A 24879-nucleotide genomic window follows, 5' to 3' on the forward strand; every position below is an offset into this window, starting at 1 on the left:
AAGATTGCTTATACTGTGCCTGTGTTGTTCTTATCTACCTCGCCTGAGATACACTCATCTGCGGAGGCCATAAAAAGGTGCATTGCTCACAATAAATGGTCAATTAATTCAAAATGTCTAAGAGACTCACATCAAGGCTGCATATTATCTGATTGTTTAGAAAGTAGCAGCACCAACAGTGTTGCCATTACCCAATCTTGACGGGCCACCCGGACGATTGACGCCTCCAAGCTGATAAAGACTGTCCTTAGTCTGGGCGCCCTCCTGACCCACTTCAACTACCTGGACCTGCTGCAAGGGGGCGCTCCACTTCAGGGTGTACTTGGGACCTACTGGAACCAGACTGCTGATGTCAGGGGGACCCCTGGTGGCGACAAGAGGAAGGTGTAAAAATGATTAAAAAGAAGGAATCTGACTGATAACACTATAAAAATGGTGAATGATTTACTTTGAATCAACTTTGAAACAGAAATTGCTAGTGAAATTCAAATATACAAAATAATTCCAAAGAAATGTTAAGTTAACACACTGAATTATACTGAGTAAAACATATTCCAATATTCTTCATTTTACATAGGAAATATCTAAAGAATCTCAGCAGCAACTTGTGTGTGTTGCTTAAAACTTGTGCTGTTTTATTTACTTAGTTGTTTTATTATTTATAATAATTTAATTATATAATTTAATCATATATTAATTTATTCATTTTTTGTACTTATTTTATTGCTCTTGTTGTTCAATATTATAATAGTATGGTTTCAAGGGATTTTCTTTTTTATTTTCAAAAGTTAATGTCTCCATTAGCAGTAGTTTTCCATTGTGTTTATTAGAATAACAATTGTTGGATTTGTAGTGGTCAGATGAAGTACAGGATGAAGTCCAATCCGGAAGACGCCCAGCTAAATTAGGGATGAAGTCAGAACATCAAAACATACTGAACCAAGATTATTCAATAAACCTTGCTTATTTTATATAATCATCACTAGTCTTTCTTTCTGCTCTTCACTGGTTTCCTCCATCAATCTCTTCAGCTGACAGAAGTAGAGCTATGTTTACTGATTTTTGGTATCAGACAAGTCTTGTTAAAGGAATAGTTCACCCAAAAATGAAAATTTGATGAGAACCGTAAAAAGCAATATTGGAAGGTTTTAACTGGAAGCAAAGGTTTTAAGTTAAAAAGTCTTAATCATTGCTTTGTTTATAACAAACAAGATTTCTGCTTCACAAGATGTTAATTGATGGAATCGGAACTGGAATCATGATGAATTACTTGCAGATTATTCTGATGTTTTTATCAGCTGTTTGGACTCTCATTCTGACGGCACCCTTTCACTGCAAATTATCCATTGGTGAGCAAGTAGTGAGGTAAATTTCCCCAAATCTGGTTCGATTTTTTACAGATCAGCTGTGAGTGCATTGTGGAGTGCTGGACCTCCACCATGTTGGAGGATTTGTTTATTATTCATGTATTCTTGTAATGTGAGATCAACATTGCGATCACCTTGTTATGATCTTCTAAATGGGGATGTCGAGTCGCACTTTAGAAGAACAGAGACATACCAGGCTGCAGTAGAAGGACTAGCACAAAAGCTTTGTGATTCAGCATCAGTGCGAGCTTTTTCACTAAGCTGTTTACAGTACCTTTTGCACTTCTGAGATGTGATCAGTGGTGCTGTCATAGATAATCTATTTGAGTGGAACAGTGGAGCGCTTTTATGCCTGTGATCTATGAGGATAATAGCTAAACACCCTGCTATTTGTACCCAGATAATGAAAGCCCATTTGACTCTGCCCAATTCTGTCCTGTGCTTTAGCCATTAGCCGCTATCCACCTCACATTGACTACGGCATATTGGGAAACATCACTGTAATGCTTCAGCAGACTCAGGAGTCTGTATTTAGATCGGCTGATGAGAGTCAATCCGTCAGCGTGGCCTTAGAGGTCGAGGGAAAAAAAGGAAGTCAATAGACCTTGTCCAGGACACGTACTTAACATTGATGTTGGCACAGATGAGCATGTCACCGAAGAGAAAGATTTTTCGCTCCTTAGACTTGAGGACCTGTCCTCGTTCGCCATGCACTGTCTCAATCAGTGTCTCGCAAAGGATAAAAGAGCTCTGCTCGGAGTTCAGCAGCTGAAGAAAAGAGGAGACATGGATTACACGCAAGTCTTACAAAATAGAGGGGGACCAATTACGTGGCAACACACTTACTTAGAGGCCACGGCGTGTCATATAAGACACTTAAAGGTTCACAGACAAGCAGCACAGAAGAATGGAAACACAGTGGTACATTTGTAGCAGAAAGGTTGTGGATATAAAACCCATCTTAAAGATACTCCTTTCAAATAGGATTGAAAAGTATATACTCCATCAACCAACTACAGTATATCAATTTAGATGTGTACTATGAAAAAAGGAGGGTTCCTACTGGCTCTTTAATTATATAAATAGATCATTGTAGAACCATCAAGCCTACTACACTCATTCATTTATGCACTGTATAGTCATTCTAATTTTATCCAGAATGCATAACAGGGAAAAACATTCCATTTGTATTGTGTTGGGAGACATTCACAGAGTTCATCCTCATTCTATCAGCAATAATACACAAGCAGCATCACAGCAGCGAAATCCAATGTCCAGAGGCTCAAGTAAATATTGTGTGCTGGTGTTTGATCAGTCAGGAGAGTAGTTTTATAAATAATGCATCTGCTTCTGTAGCCCGCATCACACAAAATGAGTCGCCGGATCCAGAGGGAATTGGCAACACTGCTTGGCCTTTGTTGAAATGCATTGAAAAATTAGACCTTCAGTCAGTCAGAAGGCATGCTCCAGGCTCTTTGTTTTTATTGTAAGAGCGCCATCCAAAGGCTGAAAAGGCAAACAGAATGTTGTGGGGGAAGGCCAGATATCATTTTCAGGGACTTGAGAGTGTGACTGAAATGGTTTGTAAGTTTGGATGAGAGTGTGTGTGTGTGTGTGTGTGAGAGTGAGAGTGAGAGAGAGAGAGAGAGAGAGACAGAGAGAGAGAGAAAGCATCAGAGGTGTATGTGATGTGCTTGCTGAAGAGCGACAGGGAGACGCTGCAGTCTAAGCCTGTGCAGAATACTATATCTGCTGGCCTACTAACTCAGATAGTCTGAGACAGACGATGAATATTTCATTGTGTGTATATGGGGTAATGGAACTGACTGTTACACATTGGAATGCAGCTGAAATCCCTGAAAAATAAATTGTAAGATTGAAGCCACTGCTCAGTGGGTAGAGCACAACACATATGCTCACAACACATACTGTACAGTAAGAGTGGTTGTGCACACAGGGATACAGATTCAAAACCTCCCCATCTCTCCCTCCACTTTCACAACACTCTTCACTGTATACTATATGTTGAAAGGGCCATAAAAATAAAAATCAAACAAACCATGTTTTTTTTTTTTTCTTAAAAAAATACATGTATTTATACAAACTTATAAATACATACAGTACACACACAAATATTATGTAACTTTTATTTTTGTTGTGTTTAATCAATTTGACAGCTCTAAAAAACACATTTGAACACTCTTAATTTTAAGAGTGCATCTCTGCTGTATAATGCCTTATATGTAAAATGCTACCTATGCAGGTAGCTTTGCAGCAGACCTAAAGCGAAAGAGTCCAAAATCAGAATAAAGAGAAAGTGAGAGAGAGATGCAGATTAAAGAAGGGTGTGAAATTCAGAGAGAGAGAGAGAGAGAGATGACTGCAGTGGTGGAAGGGTAGACACAGAGTGATATAGAGGGGTAAAGAGAGAAAGCAAACCAAAACAACTTAGACTTTTCAATTAAGTGTATCATTTACTCTCTAATTCCTCCTACAGTATATTCAGAAATGCATTTGTTTGGATTTGCAGCAGCTGGCCTGTGATATGAGCATGGTAAATGGAATAGAAACACTCCTGCCATCATTGCTCGCTGATGATGCCATGAAACAAATGAAGGCCAGGGATAACGGGAGATGGGTTGGTCATTTCAAGGGTCAACTGTAATGTTCAGGTACTTGGCAGGATGTTTAAAGGCTGTTTGTCAGGTGATTGAGACCTACAGTGGCCTTGTGAGCATATAGCAAGTTGAGTGTGAGCATTGAAACATTATTAAATTGCATAGAATTGAATTTCTTAGATTATTAGTTAAGCCAGTCGTACAATTGCCTTTACGGTTTGTGACCCTGGTGAGAATGAGTTTAAAAGTCAAGGCATACTGTGCAACATCAATTGATTATTATGCAAAAAAAAAATGCCTGGTTGTTCTGCATCATTAATCATGTCACATTCTGACATTCAAGTGGACAGAAAATCCCAGCAGGCTCTCATAGCTGCACAAAAATGGGAATTATTGGACCTTCTTTGAAAAATGCTATATCCAAACAGTTGATGGGCAACACTGACTTCCATAGTTTTCTTTTTTTTTTCCTACTATGGAATGTTATGGAATGTACCAATGTTCAGATACTAACATCTTTCAAAATATCATCTTTTGTGTTCAACAGAAGAAGTAAATATTTGGAAGGGTAAATGTGATTAATGACAAAATTTTCATTCTGATAGTGAAATACTCCTTTAATTGTGGTAATGGAGTAAATTGACCATTAATAAACCTTGCAAATTTTGCATCGAAATGAAAAAAATCTTTTATGATTTCACGAAATTTGTCTAATACAGATTTAGCTTTACACACATAGCTTTTCACATATACATTACTGTTCCAAAGCTTGGAGTTAATATTTGTAAAAAAAAAAAAAAAAAAAAAAAAAAAAAAAAAAAAAACCAACAACAACCTTGAATACAGTTGTGCTGCTTCATATTTTTGTGGACACCATTATACTTTTTTCAGAATTCTTTGATGAATATAAAGAACAGCATTTATTCGTGTCTTTATTCTTTGATGTCACTTTTGATCAATTTAATGCATCCTTGCTGAATGAAAGTATTAATTACATTATCGTTAATGTAAAGTGTAGCTTGGTGTAAAGTAACTGCAAAAATGGGAAGTCAGAATGATACCATGCAATGGTTTTGTGATTAGGAATGACACTGTTGTGATTCCATCAAGGCAACAGCATCCTGCTGTCACAGAGCCAGTTGCAAGGACAACCTGTCCACATGGCCAGTGGGAGTGTTCTTCAGCATGTCCTATAGACAGAGAGAGAGAACAAGTCAAACAGCAATGAGAGTGAGGATAAAAGAAAGACACCAAGTAAAAAAAAAAATAAGTAAGAGTTAAAGGGAAGGAAGATATTGGAAATGTATTGCCTGGACCTTAGCCATTGTGACGGACTATAACAAGAGTTCAATCAAATGACCGGTTTTGTCGATTAATAGTCACAGATAGTTGATTGCCAATAGTTTTTAAAGTCTTTATGCTTCATTTAGACTGCATTTACACTGCATGGTTCAAGTGACCCAATTCCGATTTTTTCCCTCCTATGTAGCACAGTCCCTGCTCTTGATATACAATCACTGATGAACACATTTGGCTTTAATGAGAGGAAAAAAAAAAAAAAAAAAAACTGTAAGGGTGGATTAGAACCCAGACCCGTTAAGTATGGTTCAGCACGGTTTTGTTGTTGTTGTTGTTTGTTTGTTTTTTATTGTAAAGCACTATTTTAATTTTCATTCAGCATCCATTTAAAAAAATGAGAGCTGTGACCAAACAGACGATTAACAGTAAACAATAATTAAAATTACAGCACAAAAATTTGCTCTTTCATTACACTTTTATGCCGTTTATTTTGGAAAAGAACAACTTACTGTAGACCAGAGGTATTCGAACTCTGCAGGACAGTGAACCCCCCCCCCCAGAACAGAGTATAGCTCCAACTTGACTCAACACACCTGTCTGAATGTTTCTAGTATGCCTAGTAAGACACGGATTGGCTGGTTCAGGTGTGTTTAATTAGGACAGTGGCCCTCCAGGAGCAGGATTGGACACCCCTGGCTTTTTCTGCCTAATACCTCTTTGTATGTTTTAATAAGAGGTTAACAGTTTGTGGTTGATTTAGGCCACTAAAAAGGAGGAAGCAGATAAAGGTCTAAATAAAGGTAAAGACTGTGATCCGTTATTATTCGGTTTAATGTGCGATTAAACACAGGCTACTTTCAAGTCAGAGCATTGAAAAAAAATTATTATTCACATTCATATCTTATCTATCAAAATTCATGGGTAATCGATGCCTACTGAGGTATGAAATTAAGTGCCACGGCACTCTTACCGCATGAGAAAGTACAGTGTTGAATTCTTTGCTAGTTCCTCGTCCATATAAATGAACAAAAGTGAAGGAAGGACCCGAGAACCCGAGTGCAAGGCAATGGTACAAACAGCTTGATAATTTAAATTTGGTGAATTCATGACATTTCACTGTCATCTGAGACCCACTGGCTAAAGATGTCAATGTGATATTTCTAAAGTAAGTTTTTGATCATGCTCGGTCATTGTGGCATGTGACTTGATTGTGTGACAGAATGGACAGTTGAAATGTTGATTTATTTAAATAGCCAGTTCATCCAAAGATGACAATGTATTTTATATAGTTCCAAACCCATTTGACTTCAGGCCACAAAAGGAGAAATCTAGAATAATGTACTAACCATTAATTCCTTATTCAATGAAAGTGAATGGGGACTTATGAATGTGAAAAAAAGTGATGTGTGCTCTGCATTTTTCCCATCCAAGTGCACACACACAGCAGTGAGTAGTGAACAAACAGACAGACAGACAGACACACACACACACACACACACACACACCATGAACTAATTTGGTCCCAGTGCACTATAAGGAAAATAGTGACAAGCATATTCTTTACCATTTTTTCTTTTGGGTTTCACAGAAGAAGGAAAGTCTCGGGGTATACTGCCTCATTTATTCAAGCAATGTGCTTGTTGTTTTTGGTTTATTCAAGCTCTCTGTATAAAAATCTGATCTTGGAGTCTTTATAAACACCTGATTCTGTATCATGGCCATGAGCCAAGGGAAGAGCAAACTTGTGAGTCAATAACCTGCGACAAGACCTGGCATGGTCTTAGCCAGTCATTCAGTTTCTAATAAACTTGCTTGGAAACTAATTTTTCTAGTTATTTAAAAGGAGCGTGACCCCTCCAGCACTGTGTTAACAGTTTATGGATAAATACTGACCTGCAGGAAGAGTATAAATTGAGGAAAACGCTGAATAGGCTTCACCATCAGACCATAGAGAGTAATGCGGTCAACGCTGGGTGCTTGCTTCTTCTGTCAATGTAAAGAGATGCAACCACATATTGAGAGAAATGCAAAGGAAAAGAAAAAGGTAGACCGAGCCATTCCCACATTCAGAGCAGAAGAATCTTGACACTCAAGGGAGTGGGTGGAGGTTAGCATTACACTATTGATTCTTTTATGCCTACCAGCAGACTCTGGCAATCATTAGACTGCGCAGTGTCAGATAGTAGGTGTACTTAAGAGCCCTCCAGCAGGTTTCAAAGCAAGGATATTAGACTATGGTCAACTATGCATTTGTGAAGTTAAAGATGTTAAAGATTCAAGTCACCGTCAAAATGTGTTGCCATGATAACACTACACACTTATTTTGTGCTTTATGCAACTTTAAACAAATTATAACCACAGTCTCACCTTTACAAGGTAAAATATTTAGAATTAAAAAAAATAATTTTAAACCAACATAACCCATTCAGCAAATCATGATATCAGACTTGTCTGAATTGCAACAAGTGAAAGATCTTCTCGCTCTTAGACTAAGCTCAGAGCAATTAAAATGAATGTCCAATTAATTATTTTGTTTTTAATTAGTCTTTTCTGGCTTATCTTTCAGTTTAAAAAAATCGAAAAATCCTTGAAAGAATGTAAAATTACTTGAAAATTAGCACTGCGTCATTTTTTTATACATTTCTTTTTTACTTTACTTTAAATTAATTAATACACATAATCTAAAATCAAAAGAGGTTTTTTTTTTGTTTTTTTTTTCACAGCAGCAGAAAGAGATGATTTAGGGTGAAACTTGTTTCTTCAAGAGGTTATTGACAGCAAATATATGCTCTTACCTTGAGAAACTCCAGAAATGCTGGTTTAGACATGCAGGCTTTCTTAATTAGGGCCATGGCATTGGTGAAGGTATTGATGTAATCACTATATACGTCCAGCACCATGGATTTTGAGAACTAAGAGGAATACAGAAAAATAATGCTTAGAGAAATCACATTTAATTTGACGTTATGTTCATTTTCTGCTTTGTTTAATACATCTGTTAACATGTACAGTTTTCTCCTTCAGAGCTGAGACTGCTCTTGAATTTTGCTGTCATGGGGGGGGGGAAGGACACTCTAAAGGTGATTACAGGGCAAAGAGATGGAAGTAAACCGTAATTTTAGTGCTGTATTTATGCAGCGCAGCACCACTGTTTGCCATCCCAAGGACCTAAACATCGTTGACAGTCCATTACTGCCGGGTGTTTTAAAGTATAGGCAAAATGGCAGCCATCCATTCCTTCTGCTTTGATTGAAGCTGAATAGACCTGCTGACAGCAGCAGTGCTCGCAGGACATGGAGAGAACATTAACGAGCCACAAATAGACGTTAACCCCTGTCAAACTGTACCTCCACTTTGGGACCACCGAGTATGGCAGGAAATGATACACGCACAAAAATATGTTTTTAATCAGCAAACACACATACAGGGCAAATTTAAGAACAAAAGGCAGCACTTTAGAGCATTCAGTATTTCAGTGCAAAATCTATCAGGATTGTGCTATGAACTGCTAATAATTCGCAGCTCATAACTATTTTACATTTTTACGAATTAGTCGCTAATTTATATGAAATCATACAATATCATTCTCATTTGTATATAGCACTTTTCACAATACATATGGTTTCAGAGAAGATTGTAATATTTTCATGCCTTATAGTCACAAGATTACAGCTAGGTGATGATATGCAGTAGTTTACAATTTGACAAAAAAATCAAGCATCTTTTTATGTGAGCACTGTATGCATTTACTTATATATGAAACAATTTTATTAATAACAGATGTTTGTGTACATTTTGATTATGGCAAAATAATTAATCAAATGATCATCCAATAGTAGACAAGAATGTCATAACCAAGCAAATATATATAGGCACAGTATAGATGAACACAAGTTCACGATTTTAAAAAGCCAATTTAGGTATCAGATTTCCATAATCAATCTGGTGATTAAAACAACAGAGACAATGCATGCAAATAATTTATGCTTTTTTCGTCTGCAGTTCAACCATAGCAAATTTTCCCCACAGTGTGTTCATATGTACTATAACAGAAAAACTGTTTAAACCAGTATAATATGATGTGTTATATGGGTATTGGGTCTATTTTCTGCTTTCCAATGCACAGCAGTGCAACTTCAGCTGTAAGTGTTCTCTCTATGGTACTATTTTGCTCGAGGGACTTTATAAAGACCACTAGTGCTATGGAATAGAAGCAGGTCGGACAGGCCAAACGCTCTCTTTAAACCGAAGAATAATGAGAACAGCTTATGGATGCTGCCTATGAGGAGGGTTACCCCAGACATCTCATTCATCAGTCCATTACACGCCCTGCAGCCCAATGATACCAACATGCTTACTTTGGTAAAAGACAGCCATCCTCACTCACAGTAATTGTCTATGCTTTTAAAGTAAACTGGAGCAGAGCACTGTTAACACCTGAAAAAGCTTGCAAGTAATTTTCAAGAATTTTCCTACTCACTGAAGCTACAAACAGGTCCCCAATCTTTTCACAAGAGTCCCATTCGGCCACCCAAGATGCCAGGGCAATCTGGAACATGGAGTGGCATTGCATGATCTCCCGCAGACGGAAAAAAATGGGCCTGATTTTCCTGACACTCAGGATCCGAGGCTCAGCCTCCATCAGAGGTCGCTGGTATTCCTAAAGGACCATGGAAGATGGAGAATTTTTTTTTATTTATTTTTTTTTATGTATGCTATTACTGAAATATTTTTATATTTATAAATGAGGAATAATTCATTTACAGCTCTGACTTGCCTCACCTTGACAAGGGAGTCAGATTAAAAATGTGCTGAATTAATCTTAACAGCAAGGTGAAAATTTTCAATATGCATTATCCATTTCATTCATTTGAATATAAATACAAAGTGTGCAATTTACATATATGAATACGTCTTTGGAATAATGCATGTGCTAGGACAAAAGGAGATACAGTACATAGATCACCTCTTTCAGCATTTCCTGATTCAGTTAGTCTTTGTTATTTTGTATGAATTACGCTTTGTTTCAATATAGGATGTCAGATTTATTCAGTCTTTTTGAATTTATTCACTACTGGTCAAAAGCTTGTAATCATGAAGATTTTTGTATGTTTTTGATAGAAATCTTATGCTTTACAAAACGACATTAATTTGATTAAAAAAAACAGTGAAAACAGTAATATTAAATATTATTACAGTTTGAAAAAAAATATATTGTAATATATATTAAAATGTGCGATATGACTTGTGCGAAAAAGGGTTAAAGATGCAATAGGTGATTGTCTTCATAAACATTTTTTGTTATACTGGTTGAAAGTCTCTTCACATCCCAATAGCAATCATTAAGTTAAGTGGTTTAAATTTATTTATCTGTATTTTTTATATATTCTGTGGAAGGTGTAGGACCAAGAAATGTATGTCCAATCAAAACGCTCGGTCCGAGTGTTTTAAATGGCTTTCCTACCTGCCTGTCAACGTATGCACACATTGTTCGTGCAGACAGAATAGGTCATTAGCGCATTTACATACACTGTGCAGACAGAGCTAGAATGGCAGACAAACATCAACAACCCAGTCTTCCTTCCTGGTATTGTAGTACTTTTAAAGTTTTCTCGCTGGTTAATGACACATGATGTAGCCTAGCGGTTCCCAATTCCAGTGCTCTCGCACATATTTTGCATGTCTCGCTTAACACACCCGATTCAGATGACCAACTCGAGCTACATGAATGAACCGTGTTCCAATCGATATGATCCCTACACCATGTTCATTGCTCCCTACTCCCTGAGCAGGGGTTTACTTCACTTCGAAACATGGACTGGAATTGGGAACCGCTGATGTAGCCTACTGTAGTAATGTTGGCTCTGGTATTCTGGTCTGTGAGAATAATTGCGTTTACAGGGGAGTGGCTTTGATCAGCGATTGCAGGGAGGGTGAACCGTTCACTTTCAGTGCTATCAGGCTAATGTTAGCATTTTCCAAGATCTCCTATTGCACCTTTAATGCAAATAATGGGAGATGTTAAAACATTTTGCAAAAAAAAAAAAAAAGAACAAACATTTGGATGAACCATTCATTTGTTAATGTTAATTCTCCCTCTTATATTGGCTTTGACTGTTTTGCTATGTGGTCAAATTGTGCGCAGCAAAATATTTGTTTAAGCTTGATTTCCTTAAATTGCAAAACAAGCTAGTAATGTTAGATAAACTACAAGAGCTAATCTTTAGAAGCAAAGATACTTTGCTGGTTAGACTGTGGATACAATAGATTTTTCATGGCTGCTTTCGTAGTCTCCAGCACTAATGAATTATCGACGAAAAGAAAATAAGACAAAGGATAAGGCAATGGGACTATATCTTTTTCTAAAGATGCATCTGCCCACAACGGCACTACTAAACTTAATTACACAGCCCCCCATTCCCATGCTTTAAGGCCACTTTATACCTGATCTAAACACCCTAGACCATGTCTAGCACGCTATAAAGAGAGCAGGAATTTTAAAGTATACCCGACAGAGCTTTGATTTGACAACAAAGCTTGGAGACAGATCCTGAATGACTAGTTTCATAGAGCGTAAAGCTGTCATTGATCTGTGATTAAATTTTAGACGGTGCCCGTGCCTTCAAAGGAGTGTGATAACAAATGCTTTTCACTCCACTGCTAGCTGAGATCAGAATTATGTGTAATGAAACTCCACACTACGAAATCCAGCAGACCTGCATGCTTCCATTTAAAGGAATGTAAATGTCAAGGCAAATTCAGTATTAAAGAAAACTTAGTGTTATCTTTTGTTTTGAAAAGCAGGCTTTTTCACATTTGAAAGAGTCTTGACATTATTAGTAAACCTTCCAAAACTTTTGTTTTGTAATTATAAGAATGATTTAACCATTTCAAGACAGAAATAGGTGACATTTTGACTAATGATTCAATGTACTGTACATATAACAAGCATTCCCAAAAAAAAAAGAAAGGTGGCAATAATATTAACTACTCTTTGTTTAATATATTTTGAAGTATCAAAGGATTGAGTTTCAGTTTGATCTTAACACACTGAAAAAAAAGGTTTCAAAAATGTCAAAAGATTTTGTCATTGTCATTTTTATTTAATTTTTTTCTCACCAACACAGCTGATTCAGGGACAGATGCAACATTATCTTACCTGCAGAATCCGTTTCAGAGAGTCCAGGGAACTCCTCTCACTCTGGAGCCCAAAATATGGCGTCGGACAATCTGTGGTTGAGTTGAAAGACATTTATACATTCATAGTAAGTAGGACACAAGAGAAAAAAAAAATTATTTCTACTTGAAATAGATTTGTTTACATTACAAAAAAAATTAAAAAATCTGTCCGTTTAATACATAATTGCTGAATAAAAGTATTTATTTGAACAGCAGTGTATATCTATTGTAAATGTGTTATATTCTCTCTCTCTCTCTCTCTCGGCATGAATGTAAATTATACAATATTGCCAAAGCTTAGTGTACATGTATAGAAAAAATGAAATAAATAACAAAAAAAAAAATGAACATCACAGTAATGGAACTGATTATAATAACATCTTATAATATTAAACTAACAAATTATAACATTTGTGTGAACATTTGATACCACAGTCTTAAACTTACATAGAAATACACAAACATACTAAGGATCACTGTGGTGCACTATAGGGTCAGACACACTGAGGTCACACACACACACACACACACACACACGTTCACCTGCCTGTCTCTCAGGCTGTGGCACGTCCACACGTATCTCGCAGCCAGTGCTGCTGTGTGTCCCTCTCCTAATATTATCTTTATTTTTTCTGTTTCACTAATTGCTGTAAAGTTCTGTATTAAATTTGTGAATTTGTTAAAGTATAGGTCTCTTATGGAAGTGTATTTCTGACAGTGCAGGAGGAAGTGCGTCTCTGTCTCGATCTCTCCTGTCTGACAGTGAGCACACACTCTTCTCTCAGCTGGGGTGAAGTGCACGGCAAGGACGGTTCGAAAGAGGAGAGGCATAAGCCACAGTGTCTCGCACCCACTATTAAAGCTGATGGAGGATTGGTGATGATCTTTGTGTACTTCAGCAAGCCTGGAATCGAACACATTTGTCTTTTTGAAGGCCAAAAGAATCAACTTGCTTCCTTCTGCTCTGACAATGTTCCCCAGCTCTGAGAATTTGTTTTACAAGCAAGACAATGCTCCATGCATGATGGTCAGGTCAATCAAGGTGTAGATAGGGGGACCACCAGAACAGATCTTGGCCAGCGCAATCTCCAAACCTAAACCCCATTGAAAACCTGTGGAATGTGATCAAGAGGAAAATGGATGGTCACAAGGCATCAAACATAAATTTTTGCACCAGGAGTAACAAAGTCACCCAACAGTAATGTGAAAGATTGGTAGAGAGCATGCCAAGACGCATGGAAGCTGTGATTGAAAATCAGGGTCATTCCATCAAATATTGATTTCTGAACTCTTCCGGAGTTAAAACATTAGTATTCTGTCATTTAAAGATGAATACGAACTGGTTTTCTTTACATCTTTCGAGGTCAGAAAACACAGCATCTTTTTTGTTTTGATCAATTGCCATTTTCTAAAAGACAATGTTTATTTGGAATTTGGGAGAAATGTTGTCAGTAGTTAAAATAAAACAAAAATGCATTATAGTTACAATGGCACAGATGTTTGAATATGAAAAGAAAACCGCTTCATTTTGGTTGGGACAATACTGATGCAAATGTTACTACCAAACTGATGGCTTTTCTCAAATGTGTATATTTTGGCATAGATTGTGTACACACTCAATTAAAAATGCCAATAAATACATATACACGCACCTGTTGGCTGCTAAACCCATCTGGCATTGGTCCCAGTTGTGCAGGTGGATGTTTTGCCTCTGATACCATTACATCCAGATACCCTGCATCATCCTCAGTGTCATCTGTCAGGATACACAAAAACATGTTCAAACATTTTATATACCCCTGTAAAGCTAGAAAGGAGATGCTCAAACAGAAAAAAAAAAGTACATTCTAGCTCATTACAGAGCAGGCTGTTCTAAACCACAACCAAACATCTTTTCAAATCCACAAGGCTACAAAGGAAAACCATCCGACATACAATTTTGCTAACGGCTTAAAATCTACTCATAAGTTTTTAGAGGGTCTAGAAATAATAAAACAAACAGAATATCAAAATCAAAATGTTTAGCACTATACGCAGTGTGGTACATCATTTAGAGTGCAGTTTCAATCGGCATCGCACCAGTCTCCACTTCCAAATGTTAATCTTACCCTGTTGTTCAGTGGGGCATTATGGGGAACAATCTCAGCCAATTTTCCTGTGCATCAAATGCCCTCATCAGCTCTTCTCCCCTACCTTTTATTTTAAAGACCCAATCTGACTTATAATAATTTTCTGCTTCTCAAATATTTCTAGCTTTTTTTCAGCCTCCGACTTCCAGGAGTCCATTTTTTAAAAAGGAGAATACAAGAAAGCGGTACTGGACTCCATCAGCCTTTTTCTATAGTTTTTGACTCTGTGACAGTCAGATCATCTGCGATCTATAAAGAGGTCTAGCTTAATTTAATGAGCAGCCCTTTCCATCTGAGAGAAAACGTATTAGAAATGTATAATTGCTTTTTTCCTGAATGGGATTTTTTTTTTCTATCAAAGGAAAAGTAGTGAGGATGAGTGCTTGAAAGAAGATAAATTCTCAGATGAAATCATTCTTAGATTACTTGAGTGCTCCTTTTTATGTATATTTTTTATGGAATAAAAACTCTCCTCATCACGGCAATTTTGGTATTCTCCAGGCCACCTTTCGTTCCGGTTCGTGCTGCCCGCATCAGCTGATGGACCTTTCTCTGGTTTACAACAGAGAAAGAGAAAGTGAGATACAGAGAGGGACTTTCAACAAGAGAAAAAAAGAGACGGAGGGTACGTTCCAATCGACAATAAGTGCTCTGCAAAGTGAACCACAAATAGCAATATTTAAGAGAGATTTCAAATCGTAGGGAATGTATAGCATATAAAAAATGATCAATATATAAATTTAGAGGAAGTGAACAAGGAAACTTACTTTGATCATATGGAAATTTAAGCAAATTTAATGAAAGTTCAATAAAATTTTAAAACAGATTTATTTTGTAACAATATAAATGTCTACTGTCACTTTACTCCAGTTTAATGCATCCTTGCTTAACAAAAAAAGTATTAATAATCCTACTTCCCTTTAAAAATTTGAGCAATAGTGTATCTATTGTAAATTATGCTAATTTGTATTACTTTATATTTTAATAAAAAATTATATTAAGTAGTAGCATTTCATAAATGATATTGTATTATTCAGAATATACAGACAATCTGCATGTTTTATTTGTCTGTGTTTGATGACTTGAAGTTCAGATATTCATATGACCAAACTAAATCAAGTGCAGTGAACTTCTACAGATATCTCTTCTGCTCTGTTTGTAGGGAGCAGCAAACACTCTATGGACCCTGATATTTAGAAGACAGAAAAAAGAAAAAAACAGAAAAGCAAGACACAGAGAAAGTGAAAACTCAATTGAAAGAGATTTGCCCTCCTGAAAATGTTTAACATATGCAGTGCTTTAAATGCTGGTCCCAAGCATGGGATGCTGGGATGTCAGTACCAGGCTTCTTTACTGCATTTCAGTTTGACTGGTCGACAGCGTGTCTATGTTGGTCGGCAACAACAGGCCAGAATAAACCAGCATGAAAATTCAGACTGGTCTTATCAGCAGGGAAAAGTGAAAAAGAGAAGGAGTGTAACCTCGTACCCAGGTGACTGTGATTGTGTCAATCGACAGCTTTGAGCTAGTTCACCCTGCTAAAGTCCATTCTTCTCCATACGTGCATAAGTGTACCTGATGTCTGCCCCACAGTCTCATGGCTAGCTCCTTTTTGGTCCTGGTGTAACGTTTTCTCAGTCGTCGCACATCAGGGGAGAGCTATGGATATCATCACGGCAACAACGCAGGCCATGGGTGAGAGCGCAATAACAATAGCAACATGGAGTAGAGGAAGGAATCAAGGGGTAAGCATAAAAGTGAAATGACTGGATTCCGAAGCATGGCTTAATTTTTAAGTCAAAGCAGTGTGGGAAAGACAGAGGAAGATAAGTTTTTGACAGAACGTGCAAATTCACTAATGCAAATCTCAGACAAGGACCTCTAAATTTTCATAAAAACAAAGCCACAGGATGCGTCTAAACCTGGATGGGAAGGCATCACATCCACATCCAATGTTTGTGAAACATGCTGTCGAATAATACGCCTTCATCTGGTTTTCAAAGGATGCATCGATGCTGCCTTCAACGCTTTATGACATCCTTTAGAAATCATTCTATTATGTTAATTTGGGAGTTCACAAAATATTTCTCAATGTCGAAAACAGTTGTGATTTTTTAGGATTCGTCAGTAAATAGAAAATTCTAAAAGAACTACCTTTTGTAAAAGTCTCCACTGTTACTTTTGATTAATTAAATGCATCCTTTCTAAATAAAAGTATTCATTTCTTTATTACAAAAATATCTTACTGTCCCCAAAATGTTGAACTGTGGTGTATATTCATAAATACTTAAAATCCATTTCCCAGAAAAAAAGAAAAAAAAAACAGACATTGCAGTCATTAAATATGCCAGTTACTGTTATTTTTTATAATTAAACGGTTTCTGAAACAGTTGAAAAGACAAAAAGCCTACTTACTTAATACTGTAGTGAAGTCAACTGTTGCTTGTTCATCTTGTGAGTTAATTTTAATCTTAACAAGCCCATTAAAGGCACTTTTGAAAGAAAATCATTCCTTTCCAATTATACATGCGCTAAAAAAGCTGAAGGGATAACTGGTAAACTGAGCTCAAATCACTGTGGTATTAGACTCAGCAATCTAATTCTTGCTTATCATGAGTCGCCTGGCAGTAGGAATCTTATGGATTCCAATGGAGGTAAAGGTGAGCCTGGCCATGGGAAATTGGTTTCTGGGGGACTGCTGCCTAGGCAAAGTGTTTTCCATACCAGTGTGACCTCATGAACGTGTAAGGGCAGAAAACACAGTGCACACTGAATTTAAATTCGAAGCAATACAGAGCAGTTGTGTCAGTTTGTCAGTTAGGCCTGGCATTAGTAGCGATTAGGCAAGTGTTGGCCAACACTGCACTCTAGTGGCAGCAAAGCACACTGCAACCCTTCACAGATCATAAATCATAGAACCACGTACCAGTCAATCAGCCTGCAACCTTGGAGGGTTTAAATCTTTATGAACATTTGTAGTTTATCATTATGAAGAATATGGAAATGTGTGGGAAGATAAATCAGATGCCCGTCAATATGTAATTATTGCAGTCGTGGGGAGTCATGAATTAACACACACACGCACCTTGCTGCAAGTTGGAGCCCTCTCAGAGTCAGACTGCTCATCATCATAGCTTTCGAACTCACTTGAGCTCGAGCCATTGAGCCCTTGCAAGCCCTCCTCTTTCTGAATGTCTTCATAGATCAAGTCAGCTGACACACAATACAGCAATACAGTCCTGTAAACAATTCCGATGACATGGTGAAAAGAAATATCTATACAAGACATAGATGGGTGTTCTTTCAGCTATAGACATTTTTAGCCCTTGTGAAAAAAACTGATTTCTACCTCGTCAAAAAAAAAAATTTGATTTCCATCTCCAGCTCAAATGAACAATTGTGTTTGATTACATTCTGCGGTGGAAATGACATGAGGCAAGATTTTCTAATCAGCACAAAGAAATGTCGCTGCTACCAATTTATGTGGCAGTAAATATTTTATTTTCAACATTGCAGCAGCCTAATAAAACATGCGTGACACTAGATAGATTTATAATCAACATGTTAATAGTTTCATTAATTCAAAAAAATATATATTTTCAGTATTTTTTACATTTAATTTTAGCTAAATTACACACACATATATATTATATATATATATATATTTCACTGTCTACATTTCTACATTAAAATTAAAAACTGATATAAACCATTTTCACATAATCAGTTATGCCACTGCAACATCTACTAAATCATACAGGCAGGTGCGCAGGAAATCTGAAAAGCATAATCTAACAAAAATAGATGAACCCACACACTGCTATATTGCAGTGCCTGATGAAGTTTGCATGACCGAAAGGTTGCAGTAAAATTAAAAGATTTAGTTTAGATTGTATTGCTCATGAGTAAAAAATACATATATAAATGTATTCAGTAAGTAGAAATATTAATTAGAAGAGTATAGTAAATAGTTTCCAAACATTTAAATATAATATGACAAAGGGGAGAAATCTGAATATTGTATACCCCTGGCACATAAAAGTGCTTGTACTATAGAAGAAACACCCAGATACATGCAACAATCAACAAACAGTCTTGGAGATCTATACTGTATGCTAAAATGACAATCTATGACTGACCTTCTGTGGAAGACAGATCATCACAGGGTACATCATCATAGATCACCTCCGGACCAGCTGTCTGGTGTTCTGACTCAGCAGAGGCCTCACCTGGGAAATTTTTTTTTCAATTAAATTAAATTAAATAAATAATAAAAAAAAAAACTTAAGGTCTGTGAGTGCATTATTTTGGGTGTGTTCACTATATAAAAGCAAAAGGAGGATGGCTATGAAACTTTTGAAAACACTACCTTGACAGAAAATAGAGAACAGAGCATCAAAAACAAAACTGTTGCTCTTTGCTTGAATTATTTATAGGATTTTATGATCTGAGAGCTGCTTCCCAAAAGCTGCAGTGTTTATCCAAACAAACACACATACATATGGTCATATCATTTCATCTTGTATGTTTTGTGCTGTTTTTGTGCTACTTACTGTATGTGATCGGCTTTACCCTGTATTCCTAAACTGTAGTGCTCCAATCAGCATCAATCAAAACATGCCAACAAAACGGAACTTTGAGTGCAGCACTGATTTTCTTTTAAAAGATAATTTATCGAGAACGATTTCTTGTTAAAATTATGAAAAGCTCTGTTTCCAATTGATCAAACATAGAGTTGCATTCGAAGGAAAAACACTGAACTAAAGGCTGGTCATACAGCAGTAAGCTGACACTATTTAAACGTGTATACTCGTTGTCATATATCAACTCTGTGCATGTGCGCACACAACAACCAAGCCGTCTCTCAGACAGTTATTTTAGAATTACCTTCGTCCCGCCGCTGTGACACAATCCCACTTCAAACGCGCACTCCGGATTCGAAACTTCAGTCTGGGACACAGCTAGCTTATGACACTTGAAACTAATAATAAGCCATTAGAGGTTGCTGTGACAACTGATTGGTCTGAACTAATCTAGTAAACCTATTGGTGAGCGGTAGACACAGGCACTATAAAAATACAATTAAGGGTTTAATTATAAAGCTTCTTGGTTGGGAAAAAGATTATTTTAGTTAATGTGCTCAGGGTATTTGATGGTAGTTTTCATATGGATTCTACTGTTATGAGATTTTTAAGGTACGTTTAGTTTAAGTTTGCAACCTAATTTTTTTTTTTTTTTTAAGGTGGGTTTTCAAGTTACTAAAATTAAGTTTCTTACAGTTTGTCTTTGGCGGTATTTTTAAGCCTTGGTGTTCATGACAGCATTGGGACTGGTAAGTTTATTTAAATTATGTAATTGAAGTTTGTCAACAATGTAATTGTGATGTCTCTTGTCTTTTTGTTGCAGTTGATGACTATAGCTCTGTCAGCAATGGAGGTAACCCTGATATTCCAAAAGATGGTCGACCCATGCAGGATGATGTTAAACCACAAAGTGTTTACACATGGTATGGCCCAGGAGATGTTGCTGGACCAATCAGGCCTCGGCGATCTAGGAATATAATTTATCGTGCTGCAGTTAAGGGAGGCTATGGTTCTGAAAGCTACAATTCTCAGACTGGCTCTTCAGGTGGTCCCGTGACAAGTGGAGGTTCTGGTTTAGACCGTAGTAGCCAGCTTCAGGGCTTTCAACTTGCTTCAGTTGGAAGTAGTCTTGTGGGTAGTGCAGCAGGTATGGGCATGTCAGGGTATGGTTTAAGTCGTTCAGTTAAGCTTCAAGGCTCTGATGCTATTGGTTCTTCCATGGTCTTGATGCCATTGCAGCGACATAGTGATTCTGTTTTTAAGCCAGAGCAGCTAACTCCCCAAGTTCCTCTGCAGACCAGCAATGACTCCGTGGCAGAGCCTGGCAGTCAACAGCTAGTGCAGACAATCTCCCAGTCCAACGGTCCGCAACCAGCACAAGCCAGCTCTGGAACCATGGCCCAGTCTAGCACCCTGCAGTTAACCCAGACCAGTGGCCAACAACTAGCACAGGCCAGCTCCCAGTCTGCAAGGCAGTCAAATAGATTGCCCCTTAAGCCTCAGAAAGCTAGAGTTTGGCAAACTAGTTCTAAGCTTTTTTCAGGTTCCAGGCCAGTTCAGGATCCAAGCTTTAGCCATTACTGTGGCCAGAAACCGGTACAAACTAGCTTTAAAACTGTAGTACAACCAAGCAGCCAACAACTAGCACATATCATCCAGCCTAGTAGTGAACAACTGTCACAAACCAGCTTTCAGTCTGTGGCCCAAGCCAGTAGCCAGCAACTTTCACAAGCTACTAACCTGCCTTTGGTTCAGCCCAGTAGCCAACAACTACAAGAACAGGCCAGCTCTCAGTTTCTGGTCTGGCCAAGCAGCCATCTAGCACAAGCCAGCTACCATTCAGTGGCCCAGTCTGCTGCCCAACAACCAGCACAAGCCAGCTACCATTCAGTGGCCCAGTCTGCTGCCCAACAACCAGCACAAGCCAGCTACCATTCAGTGGCCCAGTCTGCTGCCCAACAACCAGCACAAGCCAGCTACCCATCTGTGGCTCAGCCCAGTGTCCAACCAGTACAAGCCACTTACCTGCCTGTGGTTCAGTTCAGCAGCCAACAGGTTCAGGCAAGCCATTCTGATGCCCAGTCCAATGGAATGCATCCAGCACAGGGCAGATATATGTCTGAGGCACAGCCCAGTAGCCTGACTCTTTTCAAGCCCCAAAAAGGTAGGCTTCAATTTGTTTCGAAGCTCTTTTCTGGTACCAGGCCGCTCCGGAATCCAAGTTATAGCTCTATGGTTCAGTCAAGTAGCCAACCAACTGCACAAGCAAGCTATCAGTCAGTAGTCCAGCCTGCTGTCCAACAACCAGCACAAGCCACTGACTCACCTGTGGTTCAGCCCAGCAGCCAACTCCTAGAACAGGCCAGCTCTCAGTCTGTTGCCCAGCATATCACCCAACTAGCACAACCCAGCTACCCATCTGTGTTTCAGCCCAGTGTCCAACCAGTACAAGCCACTTATCTGCCTGTGGTTCGGCTCAGCAGCAAACAAGTTCAGTTCAGCCATTCTGTTGCCCAGTCCAGTGGAATGCGACCAGCACAGGGGAGCTATATGTCTATGGCACAGCCCAGTATCCAACAAACGCAAGCCAAATTCCAATCTGTGGCCCAGGCCAGCAGCCAGCAACTCTCACAAGCCACTGACCTGCCTGTGGTTAAGCCGAGCAGCCAACTACTAGAAAAGGCCAGCTCTCCATCTGTTGTCCAGCTCAGCACCCAACTAGCACAAGCCAGCCAGCCATCTGTGGCTCAGGCCAGTGTCCAAGCAGTACAAACCACTGACCTGCCTGTGGTTCAGCCCAGCAGCCAGCAACTAGAACAGGCCAGCTCTCAGTCTATTGCCCTGCCCAGTAGCCAACTAGCAGAAGCCAGCTACCAATCTGTGGCTCTACTCGGCAGACCACAAATCACTCAGGCTGTTGACTTGTCAGTGTCCCAGCCCAGCAGCCAACAACCAGTGCAAGGCAGTGACCAGTCTGTTGGCCAAACCTCCAGCCAGCAACTAGTTCAGGCCAGCCAATCTGTTCAGTCCAGTGAACCACAACTAGCACAGGGCAGCTTTAGGTTTGTGGCACAACCCAGTAGGGTGACTCTCTTCAAGCCCCAAAAAGGTAGGCTTCAGTTTGGTTCCAAGCTTTTTTCTGGAACCAGGCCACTCCAGAAACCAAATTATAACTCTGTAGTTCAGTCCAGTAGCCAACATCCAGCACAAGCCAACTTTCAGTCAGTGGCCCAGCCTGCTGTCCAGCAACCAGCACAAGCCAACTTTCAGTCAGTGGCCCAGCCTGCTGTCCAGCAACCAGCACAAGCCAACTTTCAGTCAGTGGCCCAGCCTGCTGTCCAGCAACCAGCACAAGCCAACTTTCAGTCAGTGGCCCAGCCTGCTGTCCAGCAACCAGCACAAGCCAACTTTCAGTCAGTGGCCCAGCCTGCTGTCCAGCAACCAGCACAAGCCAACTTTCAGTCAGTGGCCCAGCCTGCTGTCCAGCAACCAGCACAAGCCAACTTTCAGTCAGTGGCCCGGCCTGCTGTCCAGCAACCAGTACAAGCCAACTTTCAGTCAGTAGCCCAGCCTGCTGTCCAGCAACCAGCACAAGCCAACTACCCATCTTTGGTTCAGCCTGCTGTCCAACAACCAGCACATTCCAGATGCCAATCTGTAGTCCAGCACAGTGGAGAAACCGATTGGATGCCACTGCAGGCCCAAGGGGGACAACTTTATCAAGTTGGCTCCAAACTTTATTTATGCCAGGAGTATGTATTGCAGCCAAGTTGCCAGCATGCAGCCCAACCAGGATCTACTGAATATCAACCTCCATCAAGACCAGTATTTCAATCCTTAGTTCAGCACATCAAACATGTTAAACAACCTAGTCACCAGGCCCCAGTGAAGCCTGAGCAGGACACCCATTTGTTGGAGTTACCCAAGAGCTATATCCCTTCTGGACCACTGCAGTCAACGCTGCAGTCCACTTTCAGACTAGCACAACCGCCTGAACAGTCTAGCCACCAGCCTCCAGTTATTCCAAGCCAACAGCCTCTTGCTAGGCACGGACTGCCCAGTTATGGTTCTGAATCACAGCTCAGTGGACTGCAATCTGGACCTCTGAGGCAATTGCAAGCACAATCCCGATACCAGGCACTGCCAAGTTCTGAGACAGTCTCTCAGTCTGGATACCTTGTCTCTATGGCAGGGCAGTCCAGTTCCCAGCCTCAAATGCTGCCTAGCCGCCAGTCACTAGCACAGTCTGGCTACTTATCCCCAGCCATTCCAGTGCAATCTCAGTACAAGCCCCAGGTACAGTCAAGTTACGAGACCGTATCGCAGCCTGGGTTCCAAACATCTATGCCTGGGCAGTCAAGTTACCAATCTGTATCCCGATCCAGTTCCCAAGCCTTGGAGCAGCCAAGTAGTCACCATTTCAAGCTATGAGTCTGTGTCTCAGTCCGTGCAACCAGAACTTCAGTATCCAGCACTGAATTATCAGCCTGTCACAAACCAGAATGCTCCTGGACCAGCTAAAAGTAGCCAGCATTCATCCCAAAGCAGGTTCTGGTTGTTCCAACAAGTGAAATCATAGCGGTTTACTTGTTTGCAGCTTTCTGGTTTTGAATGTTTTTGAAAATATCAATAAAATGTCATTTAGCAAGTGTTTGTGTTGGGTCTTAAGTGAAGACTTTTAAAGTCTTAAAGAAATTGGGTGGAAAAATGTGAGGATCTTGCACCTCTAGTAGGGTTTAAGCTGGCTGATCTAAGCGTTCCATTGAACACCATTTATTCCCCTGGTTTCACAAAGGGCTTAAGCCTATTCCTAGACTAAAATGTGTGTCTGAGCTGTGTTGACTGAAAAACTTGCATCGTTAGAGTTACAGTATGGCCTAAAGATGCTTTTTTTTTTTTTTTTTTTTTTTTTTAAGGCACCTCCATAAAGTTTGGTTAATGTCCTAATTGAACTGCCACTTCGTCCCCTTGGAATTAAAAGGTTATATCTGACATTTTTGTCAATGGAGTTATTCCCATATTCTTGTGTCAACGTATTTACATTGTGGGGTTTTTTTTTTTTTTTTTTTTTACATTTATGGGACTTTTTAATAAACAAGGTAGAGCTGTAGTCAAGTCCAGTTTGTCAAGTCCAGGACTAATCAAGACTGAGTCCAAAGAGGTTCGAGTCCAAGTCAAGTCCAAAAGTTTCAAGACCGAGTCCAAATGAGAGAAAAATGGGTCCTCTTCAAGACCACATATACTACTGATAATGTTTGTGATGCGAGAGACCGCATATCTCCTATTCTAAGAAAATAATTTTACATTATTATTTGTAATGGTCAAAAAGCATGTGCAAAGTAACAACTCTGTAGGACAGGGGTCTCCAAACTAGAACCTGGATGGCCAATGTCCTGAAAAGTTTAGCTCCAACTCGCCTTAACACACATGGAAGATTAGTGTCTAGTAAGAGCTTGATTAGCTGGTTCAAGTGTGTATAATTAGGGTTAACGCTAACAGGGGCGTTACACAAGATCCTGGGCCCTATGCATAGGCAGTCCTGATGGGCCCCCATGCCCCCCACCCATGAAAATATCCAGGTAAAATATATAATAATTTCAGATTCATACTTTTCAAGGGCCCTCTCTTCCTTTGAGGCCCTGGTAATGAGTAGGCCTACTGGTTTTACCCCCAGTCCGACCCTGGGAGCTAAACTATAAAGGAC

At 39.2% G+C, this 24879-nt stretch overlaps 2 pseudogenes; one reads left to right on the forward strand and one right to left on the reverse strand.

Moving 5' to 3' along the window:
• The window catches only part of LOC132119198 (rho guanine nucleotide exchange factor 10-like protein), a 94740-nt pseudogene extending 75639 nt beyond the window's left edge, over positions 1-19101 (reverse strand).
• Positions 19102-19720: 619 nt separating this feature from the next.
• LOC132119555 (uncharacterized) lies at positions 19721-23823 on the forward strand (annotated as a pseudogene).
• Positions 23824-24879: the final 1056 nt, after the last annotated feature.

This window comes from Carassius carassius, chromosome 38 (genome assembly GCF_963082965.1).
Source record: "Carassius carassius chromosome 38, fCarCar2.1, whole genome shotgun sequence".
NCBI classification, from domain to species: domain Eukaryota; kingdom Metazoa; phylum Chordata; class Actinopteri; order Cypriniformes; family Cyprinidae; genus Carassius; species Carassius carassius.